The sequence below is a fragment of the Staurois parvus genome, unplaced genomic scaffold (assembly GCF_062004578.1).
Source record: "Staurois parvus isolate SC_StPar_1 unplaced genomic scaffold, SC_StPar_1.0 ptg000218l, whole genome shotgun sequence".
Lineage (NCBI taxonomy): Eukaryota > Metazoa > Chordata > Amphibia > Anura > Ranidae > Staurois > Staurois parvus.
Window position 1 is genome coordinate 6,648,284 of NW_028318014.1, and position 12,317 is coordinate 6,660,600.

The 12,317-nt window shown below is 40.2% G+C and overlaps 1 protein-coding gene across 7 annotated transcripts in view; it reads left to right on the plus strand.

Moving 5' to 3' along the window:
• MCTP1 (multiple C2 and transmembrane domain containing 1) overlaps positions 1–12,317 on the plus strand; it is a 916,692-nt gene that overhangs the window by 865,564 nt on the left and 38,811 nt on the right. The window lies entirely within an intron of this gene.

Sequence of the window (12,317 nt, forward strand, 5' to 3'; positions counted from 1 at the left end):
CTACAAGTGCCTCTTTAATGTAAATGTAAGCAAGATGACTGAATGATCAAAAGCAATGTCAAACTGGCCAAAACACTCAATTTCAGTGGGGGTTGAATAATTTTGGTCACAACTGTACCTACATGGCTAGTGCATTATCCTGTTTGGGGTAGACCATTTCTCATAACACCCCCAAAAAGAGGGCTGCACATCCAATCACATATTAGTGCCGCCTGCGTTAGTGGGCCAGCTTCTGAATATTATTATTATTATTATTATACAGTATTTATAGACTACAAATAGACTACATCTTGTATGTTTGTAGGGTTTTTTAACAAACAATGTTCAGTGAACAACATATTTTGTTACATTTTATGTTACAGGAAAAAAATGATAATAAAACAAATTGCTCCATATTACCACCTTATATTTTATGCAGTGCCTACGGTTTCTGATGAGGGTGTTTTTAATGTAAAAAAAAAGAAGTCCCAAACAATCACAGTACTGGGGATCCCTAATGACAGCTCAACTGACAATTACTTATAAGAAATCAAATCAGTTTGTAAAAAAAACAAAAACAGTTAAACAGAAATGATAAATCTCCCGACTGCCGAATGGCAACAAATATTTAAGACGGGAGCTCCAGAAAATGCACAGAACAGATGCTTGAATGGCAGGCTGTTTCTCGATGCTGTTTGAAAAGTTGGTGATTGGTTTAGCAGTATGGGAATCTATGTAGTACCCAGGCTGTGACAAAGTAGAACGTCTCTGAAGTGTTACTGTATGTAATCTCTAACTGTCAGAAATAGGGAAAGGCAGATCATTTTCCAAGAGGGAGGGGAAGGTTCTCTGCCTCTGATTTCCCTTCTATTGGAAAAGGATTGAATAGCAGCGTATTCTCCAATCCACCTTTCAGCCTGGGTGCTATTGTTTCCGATGAAACCATTTTTTACAGTGATAAACTATTTCAGAATCACATCTCCCTGTTTATTTAGTGTTGCCGTGCCCTAGATATGACAGCGCGCACAGATCCGGTCAGAAAAAATAATGAAATCTTGGGAAAAGATGCGCACAGAGGAGGAGAAGAAAGACATTAGATGATGGCAGCTCTTATTCCCTGCTGTTATTGGGCTGTGAATGGCTAGATAGATTGCAACCAGGGCTTCAAAGCATTTAAGCTTTATTTACTACACAATAAATACAAAAACGTTTTGCCAAGTGCTGCAGATGAGAGCTGTTATTGAATGCACAATGGCAGGAGCAAGTTTTTTTTTTTTTTCCTGCCTTTGCTATCTGAGTATTCCCCTCGTTTAACATGTGAGGAAAGTAGATGGTGTAGCCCCTGTGACCTACTTCTAGATGAGAGGGGGATTTGTAATGTAAAATAATGGTATCCATCTAGAATACTGGCCCCTTCATCTTTCAGTCATGTAACCTACTGTGTCCTAATGACGTTGACCTGGAAAACACAAGTGTTACTCATTACACATGCTATCCTTATGTCAGGAGGGATTTTATTATTCATGTTAATGTCAAGAACTGTGAAGTAACTAAAGAAAATACATTTATATTGATCTTGGGAGGAAATAGACACTGCCAGCTTGTTTGTGCATTGCTGAATAATTTACATATTCTTGCTTTTTTTTTTTTTCTCAAGAAAACATATTTCAGTCAAAATGCCTGTGATTGCAAATACGTATATTGATAACATATTCAGATGCTGCACAGACAGCAAACACAGGCTTTCACACTTACAGAAAAATGCGTTTTGAATTTTATGGCTTCCCAATACATGACATTTTATCTTTAATCAAGAAAAAAAAAGAATAAAGTTTGCCATTCTCAAGCTGTGAGCACAGAGCCTGAGTCCACTTTGAAGGCCAGCGAATCTTAAAGCAGACCAATTGATCTCTCAGTGTGATATGAATTTGAACATGAATAAAGGATTATTTAACTAATCTGATCAATCTACAGTGAAAGGACTGGCAGTGGCTAGATCAGAGTTGGAGAAGGTTCTGTATCAAAGAACAGGCACAAAAAAAATAAAAGTCACACAATTTTTTATTGTGGATGTTATAAAAAGTAAAGTGTACAGTGTATATAAAACGTCTACACACCCCTGTTAAAATGTCAGGTTTCTATGATGTAAGAGAATGAAACTAAGATAAATCATTTCAGAACTTTTTCCACCTGCAATGTGACCTATAAACTTTCCAACTCACTTGAAAAACAAACTGAAATCTTTTAGGGGGGGATAAACATAAAAAAACTAAAATAATGTGGTTGCATAAGTGTGCACACCCTCTTATAACTGGGTATGTAGCTGTGTTCAGAAAGAAGCAATCATATTCAAAATCATGTTAAATAGGAGTCAGTACACACCTGCCATCATTTAAAGTGACTCTGATTAACCCCAACTAACGTTCAGCTGTTCTAGTAGGTCTTACCTGACATTTTCTTAGTCACATCCTACAGCAAAAGCCATGGTCTGCAGAGAGCTTCCAAAGCATCTGAGGGATCTCTTTGTTAAAAGGTATCAGTCAGGAGAAGAATACAAAAGAATTTCCAAGGCATTAGATATGCCATGAAACACAGTGAAAACAGTCATCATCAAGTGGAGAAAATATGGCGCAACAGTGACATTACCAAGAACTGGACGTCCCTCCAAAATTGATGAAAAGAAGAGAAGAAAACTGGTCTGGGAGGTTGCCAGAGGCCTACAGCAACATTAAAGGAGCTGCAGGAATATCTGGAAAGTAATGGCTGTATGGTACATGAGACAACAATCTCCCGTATTCTTCATATGTCTGAGCTATGGGGTAGATGGAAGCCTTTTCTTACGAAAAAAAACATCCAAAGCTAAATTTTGCAAAAACACATCTGAAGTCTCCCAAAAGCATGTGGGAAAATGTGTTCTGGTCTGATGAAACCAAGGTTTAACTGTTTGGCCATAATTACAAAAGATATGTTTGGTGCAAAAACAACACTGTGCATCACCAAAAGACCACCGTACCCATAGTGAAGCATGGTGGTGGCAGCATCATGCTTTTGGGGCTGTTTGTTTTAAGCTGGAACTGGGGTCTTAGTCAAGGTAGAGGGATTTATCAACAGTTCCACATACCAGTCAATATTGGCACAAAACCTTTAGGCTTCTGCTAGAAAGCTGAACATGAAGAGGTCCGTGCCTTTAAGGCTCTGTGCTCCACTTACTAATGTGCAATCGCTTCTCTATATATAACCATCCAGTGCTTTCATGTAACCTCCACCTCCGACACACTACCTATTTGGGACTGTCCACTTTTAAAGTAACAGGCACCAGATCCGTGTTCAGGGATTGCTGGGTGAAGAAGAAGGACTTCATCTAGGGTCTGGGGTGGTACATTAAGAAGTTGCCCATCAGTTCCCTTGGGCATCCTGTACACCCCTAGCCCTATCCCAGTTCAAATCCCCCAATAAAATAACAAATACAAAGCTCAAGGACTGATTTCTGACTAACTGCAAGCCTATGTGGAAATGTGTGTTGCCTGGCTGTGTAGGACTATAGGGGGACCCAAATCTTCAGCAACTCTTAAGGGGGTGGTGCTACATGTGTTCAATGGTAAACCCATGTTGATAAGCAAACATTCACCCATGACAGCGTGTAGGGGTCCTCCTCCCCTGCATCCCCGAACACTTTTGAAAGAACCTGTGTTCAGAGCTCCGCCCACACAGCTGTGTCATTCATTCATAGAGATCTGGAAATTATCGAAGTTCGTGTTCCATCTGCCACCATGATAGACAGATTTGTAGTTCTTAGTGTTAAAGGGGTGCAGTGATCAGCACACGTATTGTCCATTGACACTTCCTTCAGCTTTCCAACTGAAAGCCCATTCCTTGTTGTAGGGAGACGGCTGGCGAAAGAGTCTGCAGGAGCCTGGTATTGTCCAATGCTTTGCAGGTTCCGGTGAAAAAAAATTATAAATGTAAATTTTTTTCCTGTAAAAGAATGCTTTTTTTTTCTTGTTTTTAAAAGGTGAAATTAGCCTTTAAAGCCCAAGTCTAGGATATAAGAAACCCTGGTCGCAACCCCTTCTAACTGCTGGTATGAAAACAAAAACTAAATCTAAATACCCATTTCACTTACCTGAAACCACAGTTACATGGCAATCCTTCTCTCTTCTTTTGTTTACTTCCTGAAGTCATTCAGGAAGCCCACATCACTACCTGCACAATGTGGACACCTCCTAGTGGTGGACCCATCAGCTGGGTCCTCTCTCCTATGCTCCAGAGGCAGGACAACTAATGAGGGTGGTAAGGGACCAGTGCCCAAGAAAATAATAAACAGGGAAACGTGTCTGGTCCCCAGAGCAGGACATTAGTTTTTCTTACAGAGGAAACTGTGACTTTGATCCATTACACTGCAGGGTGGCTAAAGAAGAGGTGTTTGGAATCAAGAGGAGTAACATAATTGGTGCACAATGCACTATTTAAATTTCATGTTTTCCTGAAGTTGGGCTTTAAATATAGTATGATTTAGGTAGAGTCCAGGAGAAAAGGGGGAGGACAAAAAATCATTTTATTTTTATTGATAGGGTGATTCCAGTTTATTCTATGTTGTTTCCAAACGATGCAAGCTGTGAAAACTGCCATATTGTAATGTATAATTGTTTAAATAAATTAGGCTACAGCAGATTTTCAGATGAATTACCAGAAATTGATGTATCCTTGTTGTCTTTAGTCTTGTAACAGACCCTGCTTATGTGTGTTCACCTCCTCTAGCTGTCATTGTTAGATCTCAAACTGTAAAGTCACCCCCGGCAAGAACTTTGATTGTAATCTGTGAAAAATGAAACCCCAATATTTTGAGCAGTGTTCTGTTTCTACACAATAGATATCCAAGTTTCCAGAAAAAACTTCAGAGGTAGGATAAAGCAATTCCTTCGATTATGATGCTTAAAGATGTGTCCGGTTCAATCTAAGTTACAATTAACTTGTCTGAAGCTGCAGTTTTATTAGCATTACATTCTGAATCCTGCACATACTGACACTGCTGCCTTATAGAATTGGATATGACCAGAGATGTAGGTTAGAGTACATCAGAAAGTATCTTTAGAGTACTGAACAGGCTCCACACTGTAATGCAGACACCAAACAGTTGCTGCTTATAGTTAGTTTCTCTTGTCTGCAGTCTGGGAGCCTTAAAGGGTTAGTTCACCTTAATTAAATAAAACCCCACTATGCAGTCACACTACACCATAGCATCACCCTATGCTAATCAGATCTTACAGTCATGCCTTTTATATAGTAAAATATATGTGGACTATATTTGCGGTAACAAAAGCCTGCCAGAAAAACTGTTACTGCTTTTCATGCCTCTGCCTGGTCCGGTCAGTCCAGGTAGGTTTGTCCTTTACCTTGGCTTTGTACAGCAAGTCTAGAGCATAAAAAAACAAAACATCTGCTCATCTAAGTCCCAAACTAAGCTCAAGTCAGTTCTTGACTAACAGCGTGCCCTCTCATGAGTTCCTGGAAATAAATAGGCAGCACTTTTTAGTTTTCTGTCAGCACTGAGCCATTTCACCCAGCAGCAGACACCCACAGCAGAGAGAGTAAGAAATCCATAAACATCAGCCAGCTTGAGTATATAAAAGCCTGTGGACACCTAAAACTAATAATGTGGTCTGTCAGCACAGGGCCAATCAGCACTGTCCAAACAGAGGTCAGGGGTTTTGCATCCTCCTAGAGCAGAAAGAAAATTCCTCCTACAAGCTTTAACCAGTGCTCTGATGAATACTGTTAGAAGTCACTAGACTGCTCTAAATGCTAATGAGAAAAGGTATTTAGCAGGTTATATTTACTAAAATAATTGCATTTCCATGTTCTGTGTACTGTGGGAGACCAGATATAGTGAATGCAGGGTTCGGGGTTTAGTAACATTTTAAATTTAAATTTTAACCCTGCATATAGAGACTGATTTTACTGTTGTGGGTTTAGTAACACTTTCAGGAAATGCTTTGTGGGAAAAACACTGGTCTTTCTGCAGTCAGGCCTGGGTCGGTATTTGGCTTTGAATATCATCAAGGGACAAAGCTCAGTCCTTGTGAGTGATCTTATCTCAGAGTGCTAGCCCCCCCCCCCATTGATTCATTAAAGTGTTACTAAAACCAGGACCCTACATTCACTATATCTGGTCTCCCACAGTACACAGAAGTGCAATTATTTTAGTAAATATAAACTGCTGAATATCTTTTCTCATCAGCAGTTGGAGCAGTCTTGTGAGTTCTATCAGTGTCCAGCAGAGCACTGGTTAAAGCTTGTAGGAGGAGTTTTCTTCCTGCTGTAGCAGGATGCAAAACCCCTGACCTCTGTCTGGACAGTGCTGATTGACCCTGTGCTCATCACATGCACTCTCCCAAGAAAAAGAAGACCTCTCTAGCAGTACACACTAAATTGAGCATGTGCAGAATGGCTACAGTTCAGTCTGCTTTATCGGGAGATATAACGTGGACATTTGTATCATGTAGCTCCTCTTGTTCCACCACCCATGAGTGGGATTTGAATCTGGTTCTATCAGCACTTCAGAGACCTCTTTTCCAGTCTCACTCACAAGGTTGTGTTCCTTGTTGCCACCACATCTGCAAGGCATGTTTCTGAGCTGCCAGCCTTGTCCTGTAGAGAACTGTTTCTGAGCTTATACAAGGTCAAGGTACCTTTTTTGGCCTGGTGCCTCCTTTCTTCCTAAAATGTTGTTAGCTGTTTAACTTGACCAGGACTTCCATCCCTCTGTCTGGCCCCAGAAAAAAACTTTCCCTTTACTGCCCAACTGTAGTTCATGAAGCTACTGCTTCAATTAGAAAAACTGACTTTTTTTCTTCCATTCCTGATAGTCCCCATAATATGATCCATCTTCTTGTTCCACCATTTCTCTGTATCCCAGACAAAAGCATAGTTCAAATGTATGGCAAAGTTGCCAACAAAGTTTTACCAGGAGGATGTTAGGACTTATCTGATACCAACTTTGGAGTTAAGGTCCTTGAAGCAGCTGTTTTAACTGCAAGCTCCCCTCAGTTCTGTTGTCTTGTTACAGTGTGTAGGCTTGTTGGTGTTGTGTTACTACTGCCCACCCCTCAGTTGGACTTCTTTTGGACTTCCCAATTGCCAATGAGTTTAATTTTCCTCAATGAACAAGAAAGATAATATTATTATAAAATCCATTTCTAGAAGTTCATTAAGGGACACCTGTTCTACCCCTCTGTGTTTGCGATTGTACTCCTAGTGTTGCTTTTCTACAAAACTGAGGCATGGCGGGAGTGAGAGGGGTTACACCAGGTTGGCAACAGTTTTTTTTAATTTTCCAGTGTCCAAATCCTTCTTTAGACAGCAGTATAACCTAAATGTCTCTGAATCTTGTGTACAGTAAGAAAGGAAGTAAGTACAAAAACCCTATTTTTTGCTGATTTGTTAGACAATGTCATGATCAGTAAGCTGATTCTGCAGTTAAACACAAGTAAATGAATAATCACAGAACCCGTACTGGCGTGTCCACTCACCTACTTACTGAAAAAACTTGGGAGAGTGTCTAGCTACAGTGACTGACTGCACAAAAACCTGAATCAGATCATTGCAAAAGTTACAAATTAGAACACCCCTTAGAGGAGTGGGATGGACCTTCATTAAAGTCGCTGCTTAATAATATTGGAGCAGTGCCATCATTCTTGAGACAGACCAACCCCTCAAAGACTGACCAACCCCTCAAAGACAGACCAACCCCTCAAAGACAGACTTTGCTGGGTTTTTCTTTTAGTTCACACAATAAGATGTAAGTCTCTGCAACATCATATGTGTAATTGCGGCATCAATACTGACACATCCCAGCATATGCTATGAGATATACCAACTCTCAGAGTAACAACAAATTAGTATAAATATATGAAAAAAACACATAATAAACGTAATCAATGCAAAAATACTCATATTACAAATATGTGAAGGTTTAAGCTTTTATTTGTAATCTGCATATTACTGTGACTGTCTCATTATCCATTTCATCTATAGAGCAAATTATGTACAGCCCCTCTTTTCAGTTTAATGGGAATTCTTTTATTCATTAAAATCAGTATGGTAATTTATTGGATTATTTAAGTGAGACGTCCCCCTTTCATTTCTGGATATAAAAGCTTATTACATACCTTTATTTTCACTGCACTCTCCACTGTGCATATGCACTGAAACAATTCAGGATTATAGATTCACCCAATCACTCATCCCTGAGTGACACTGCGGAGTGGCGTTCAGTGGCGCCAGATGGTGCTCAGTGGTGCCAATGTAACCCTTCTGCCAATGGCCAGGGGGTTACACTAATAAAGATGATTTGAATTCATGGTAATTTACTGTGGAGTGTGTTAGAAGCTTGCCAGCCCTGGTGCCCTTGGTAACATACATTCACATCCTATTATGGAATGGTCTTCTCACTGATGATCATTCTGAATTTAGTACAAAACAAGAGGCAGCATTTTCAAAAGCTGAGCTGAATGAATTCCTTTTTCAGATTAGAATTTCTGTTGGCAAGTGTATTTAAGAGCTTCTTTCATTCTCTTCTTTCCAGGACAATAATCAGTTTACAGATTTTATATTTATATGAATACATTGCCATTTTACTGGAGCTGGAGTAGGAGGTGTTTGTGAATCAATACTCAAAAATCCTAAGAGCATAGATGCCTTTTAGCATTCAATTACATTTCAGTTTAATGTCCTAGACAACTTATTCACAGAGCACAGCCAGCTTGTGACCCCTGTACAGGATAGGGAGGCACAACATAAACTGTTTATGTAACCTCAATGTCAATGAGATTGATGTATGCTTGGAAACAGTTCTCTTTTTTCAAAATCTGTGTTACTTTTTGGTGGTATGAATGGCATAATTAAGCCCAAAAATAGGCATGGCTTTTGGGGATGGATGAGCACAATGGCAGTGTAACTCCCCCTTTCATGCAACTGATTTTATTTATAGACAGCCACTTGGAAAGACAAGGGTTTTCCAACAATGCATACTGCAATACCTTTTCAGAAAGAATTAGAGTAATCACAACTGCTAAAAATGATGTGTGTCTCCATTAAGAAGCACACTAGGATTTTTCCACCTGTTGTACCCGCTAGCCACTGTTGCACTGGCAACAATAGCATAGGTTGTCAACTAGCACTTAGTGATCACATGGTCTTGCAAAATTGGGTGCTCACTGAATTAACTTGGGGATTAGTGATGTCTTTCTGAAGTGGATGTTGCAACAGGCACTCAGCCGTTTTGAATGTAATTGTAGTAATCGATCGCCCTACAGGTGATTAAGGCATTATGATATACGAGGGGCGTTCAGGTTTATATAACAAAAGAACAAATTTTAAGAAGTGACAACTGCATTTATTTTTCAACATACTCCCCTGCTTTACACTTTCCAGCGTTTACGGAGAAGTATGGGAATTTGTTTTATTTTACAATCATACTTACCTAGGTGGATGCAGCATCGGTCCGATACTGCATCTGCCCCTCACTGGCTGTAAGTGTGAGAACTCAGCGATCACATGACCATTGATCGCTGAGTTCTCACAGCTGCTCTGAGCGGAGAGCGATGACTGTCAGTCACCGCTGTCTACTCAGCCCCATGTGCCCACAGGAGCACTGGGTTGTGGAGGGGGAGGGAGCAGCTGGCTCAGGATCTCAGTGGCTTGCTGAGAGGCTGAGCCAGGTGTCGCTCCAGACTATGTGGTGGATCCCAACGTTAAACCTTTTCGTAGCCTGGACTGGCTGAGTGACGTCACCCAACAGCTGGCTTCAGCCCCCTGTCAGCTTAAAACGGGTCACAGGAGTGCAGAACTAACTGCACTCCAGTGATCCACAGGAGAGGTACAGCCAAAAGAGCTTTGGCTGTACTTCTCCTTTAACAAAGGCCTGGAAAGATTCAGCATAGAAAGATTTGTCAGTACACCTGAACCATCCTAGGATAGCCTGCTTCACTTTGTCATGATTGTGTTCACAGTTCACCACGGCTGGGATCATCAATGATAGACGTATGGCCATCTTAGAAATGTTTACACCATTCAAATGCCTTACTGATGAGAGTCTCATCACCGTACTGTGCTTGAAGTCTTCTGTAGATATTCGCAGGTTTTACGCCTTCATTCACAAGAAACTTTATCACCACATGCTGTTCCATGCACTAATACTGTTGTCTGCCATCTTGATTAACGGTCTCTGGACTGGCCCTCGACATGTGTTCCACCTATAAGTAATGGGACAAACTTGCCACTTGTAGTACCACCACGCTAGCATCCCTTTTTATACCTGTAAAATTAGAAGTCCCGGTTTGACTTGAACACCCCTTGTATATAGTTCCCCTTCTCCAATATAACTGAAATTGAATAAAGAGACTGATGATTGCAAAGTTTATTGTCTTTGCAGGAAATCTGAGCACACTTGAAAAAGAGCCAAGCCTCCAGATAAGTACAGCTATATAAATTCATGACAAGTCACAATATACACTAGTTTTTTGGGTTTTTTTCACTTTTTGCCATAAAGTTTACCTTTTATTATAAAAGTAAGCTGAGCTGCAGCCTCCTAACTGAACCTAGGCACAGCCTCTCAGTATCTGGTTAAGAGGAAGAACCTGAGCGAAAAAGGTCATCAGTTTGCTGCACACAATAGGAAGCATTTAGGGTCCATGCACACTGGCTTAAAAAAGAGTTGCTCCTAGAGGAGTTTAGTGTTTTGCCTGTAGAAGCAACTAATGTTATCCTTGGTGTCCATTCACATTTGGTTGTTTGGAGGCATATTTTAAGCTCAGCGTTTAGAGGCAGAAAAAAACCTTCTGTTTTGCATTTTTGAGAGTGGTTTTCTGGCAGAAAAAAATGCTAAACGCTCCTAAATATTAGTACAAAAATGCTCAAAATGTGTGTTTTTTTTCTGCCAAGACCACTGGCATGTGCATGGACCATTACTCATTCTCCTCCCCCCGAGTGATCAGTCGGTGTGTACATTATAACTTTATGGCAGCACACAACTTCAGGTCATAGTTGGGGAATAGGACACAGTTAATAAGTGTGAGATATATGTACACACATCCAATCATTTAAAGAGGCTGTTTCAGGATTTACTTGATTATGTGTCATCTGTGCCTCAGCATCTTACTTTAGGTAGTAGACTCTGACCCTGAATGATGCCTGCACAAAGATGGCTCTGTTGTCTGGGCAGAATAAAGGATAAGGTCATTGTCTGTAGAAGTACTGTAAGTTCTGTGGGAGGTGATTATACATTTAAGTGTTATACTTTCCCATTAATTAGGGTGGAGGATTTGTAAGAAGGGCTAAGGAAATCACAAGACTGTTGGTAGCCCAATTACCATACACAGCTATTACCACTTTCACTGTAGTCTCCTGAATGATGGTTTACTCAGTCCAGCACAAGTACTGTACTTAAAACCCTCTGTAGCACACCCCAGGTTACCATTTCTGTTAACAAATCTTGCAGTATGTGCTTGGACAGGAGAGAGAGAATTTTTAGACTCTACCTAAAAAAATGAAAGCTGTAAATATGGACCAGGTTGTTTGTCTTATTGAAGAAAATACAGAGCAGAAATTAATTGGCTTAAAATAATAGAGATTTAGGGCTCTGATCTCCTATGTACACTGTTTTACCGTAATGGTGATGGCAGGATACTTATCATGTGGACGGAGTATATATTCTTACTGAGCTTTTGTGACTAGTCCCAAGCAATATGAAATAAAATGTCAGAAAAAAAACTTTCAAATGGAAAGAAAACCTCCAAGAGTATTTTTGTCTTCACAAATCATGAACGCTGACCTCTTATCTATGTGAGCTTGTCTATGGTAATAATGACTTCAAACAATCCAAGTACCAGGGGGCGAACAGGGCCATAAGGACAAATCTTTGACAATGCTGGGATTTGTGAGAATATAAAGCCTAATTGTCACTCACCTTTTAAGTTTACAAGTTTCCTGCAGAACTTAATAATAAAAAAGCTCTCCTGTTCAGAATACACGTTTGTTGCTGCTATAACTGACAGCAGGGTTTAACTGAAAGATGACCCCTTTTTTTCAAGCCTAGACTGGCTGTGTTAAATTATTGGAAGAGATTTTTAAATCTGCAAATCAAACAGCTCATCTTTTCTTTTGAGCAGTCCAGCTCAGACTCCTCAGTAGCAATAACACATTAGCTTGTAGCACTTTACTGCGGCACAGCTCCTTTTGGAGGTACCCATGCCCTGCTAATTCATCAAAGCCAGCAAAGGGTTCCATATCACTGTATATAGATTGAAGACTTGAAGAAGAGCCCTGGCCAACAATGTTAT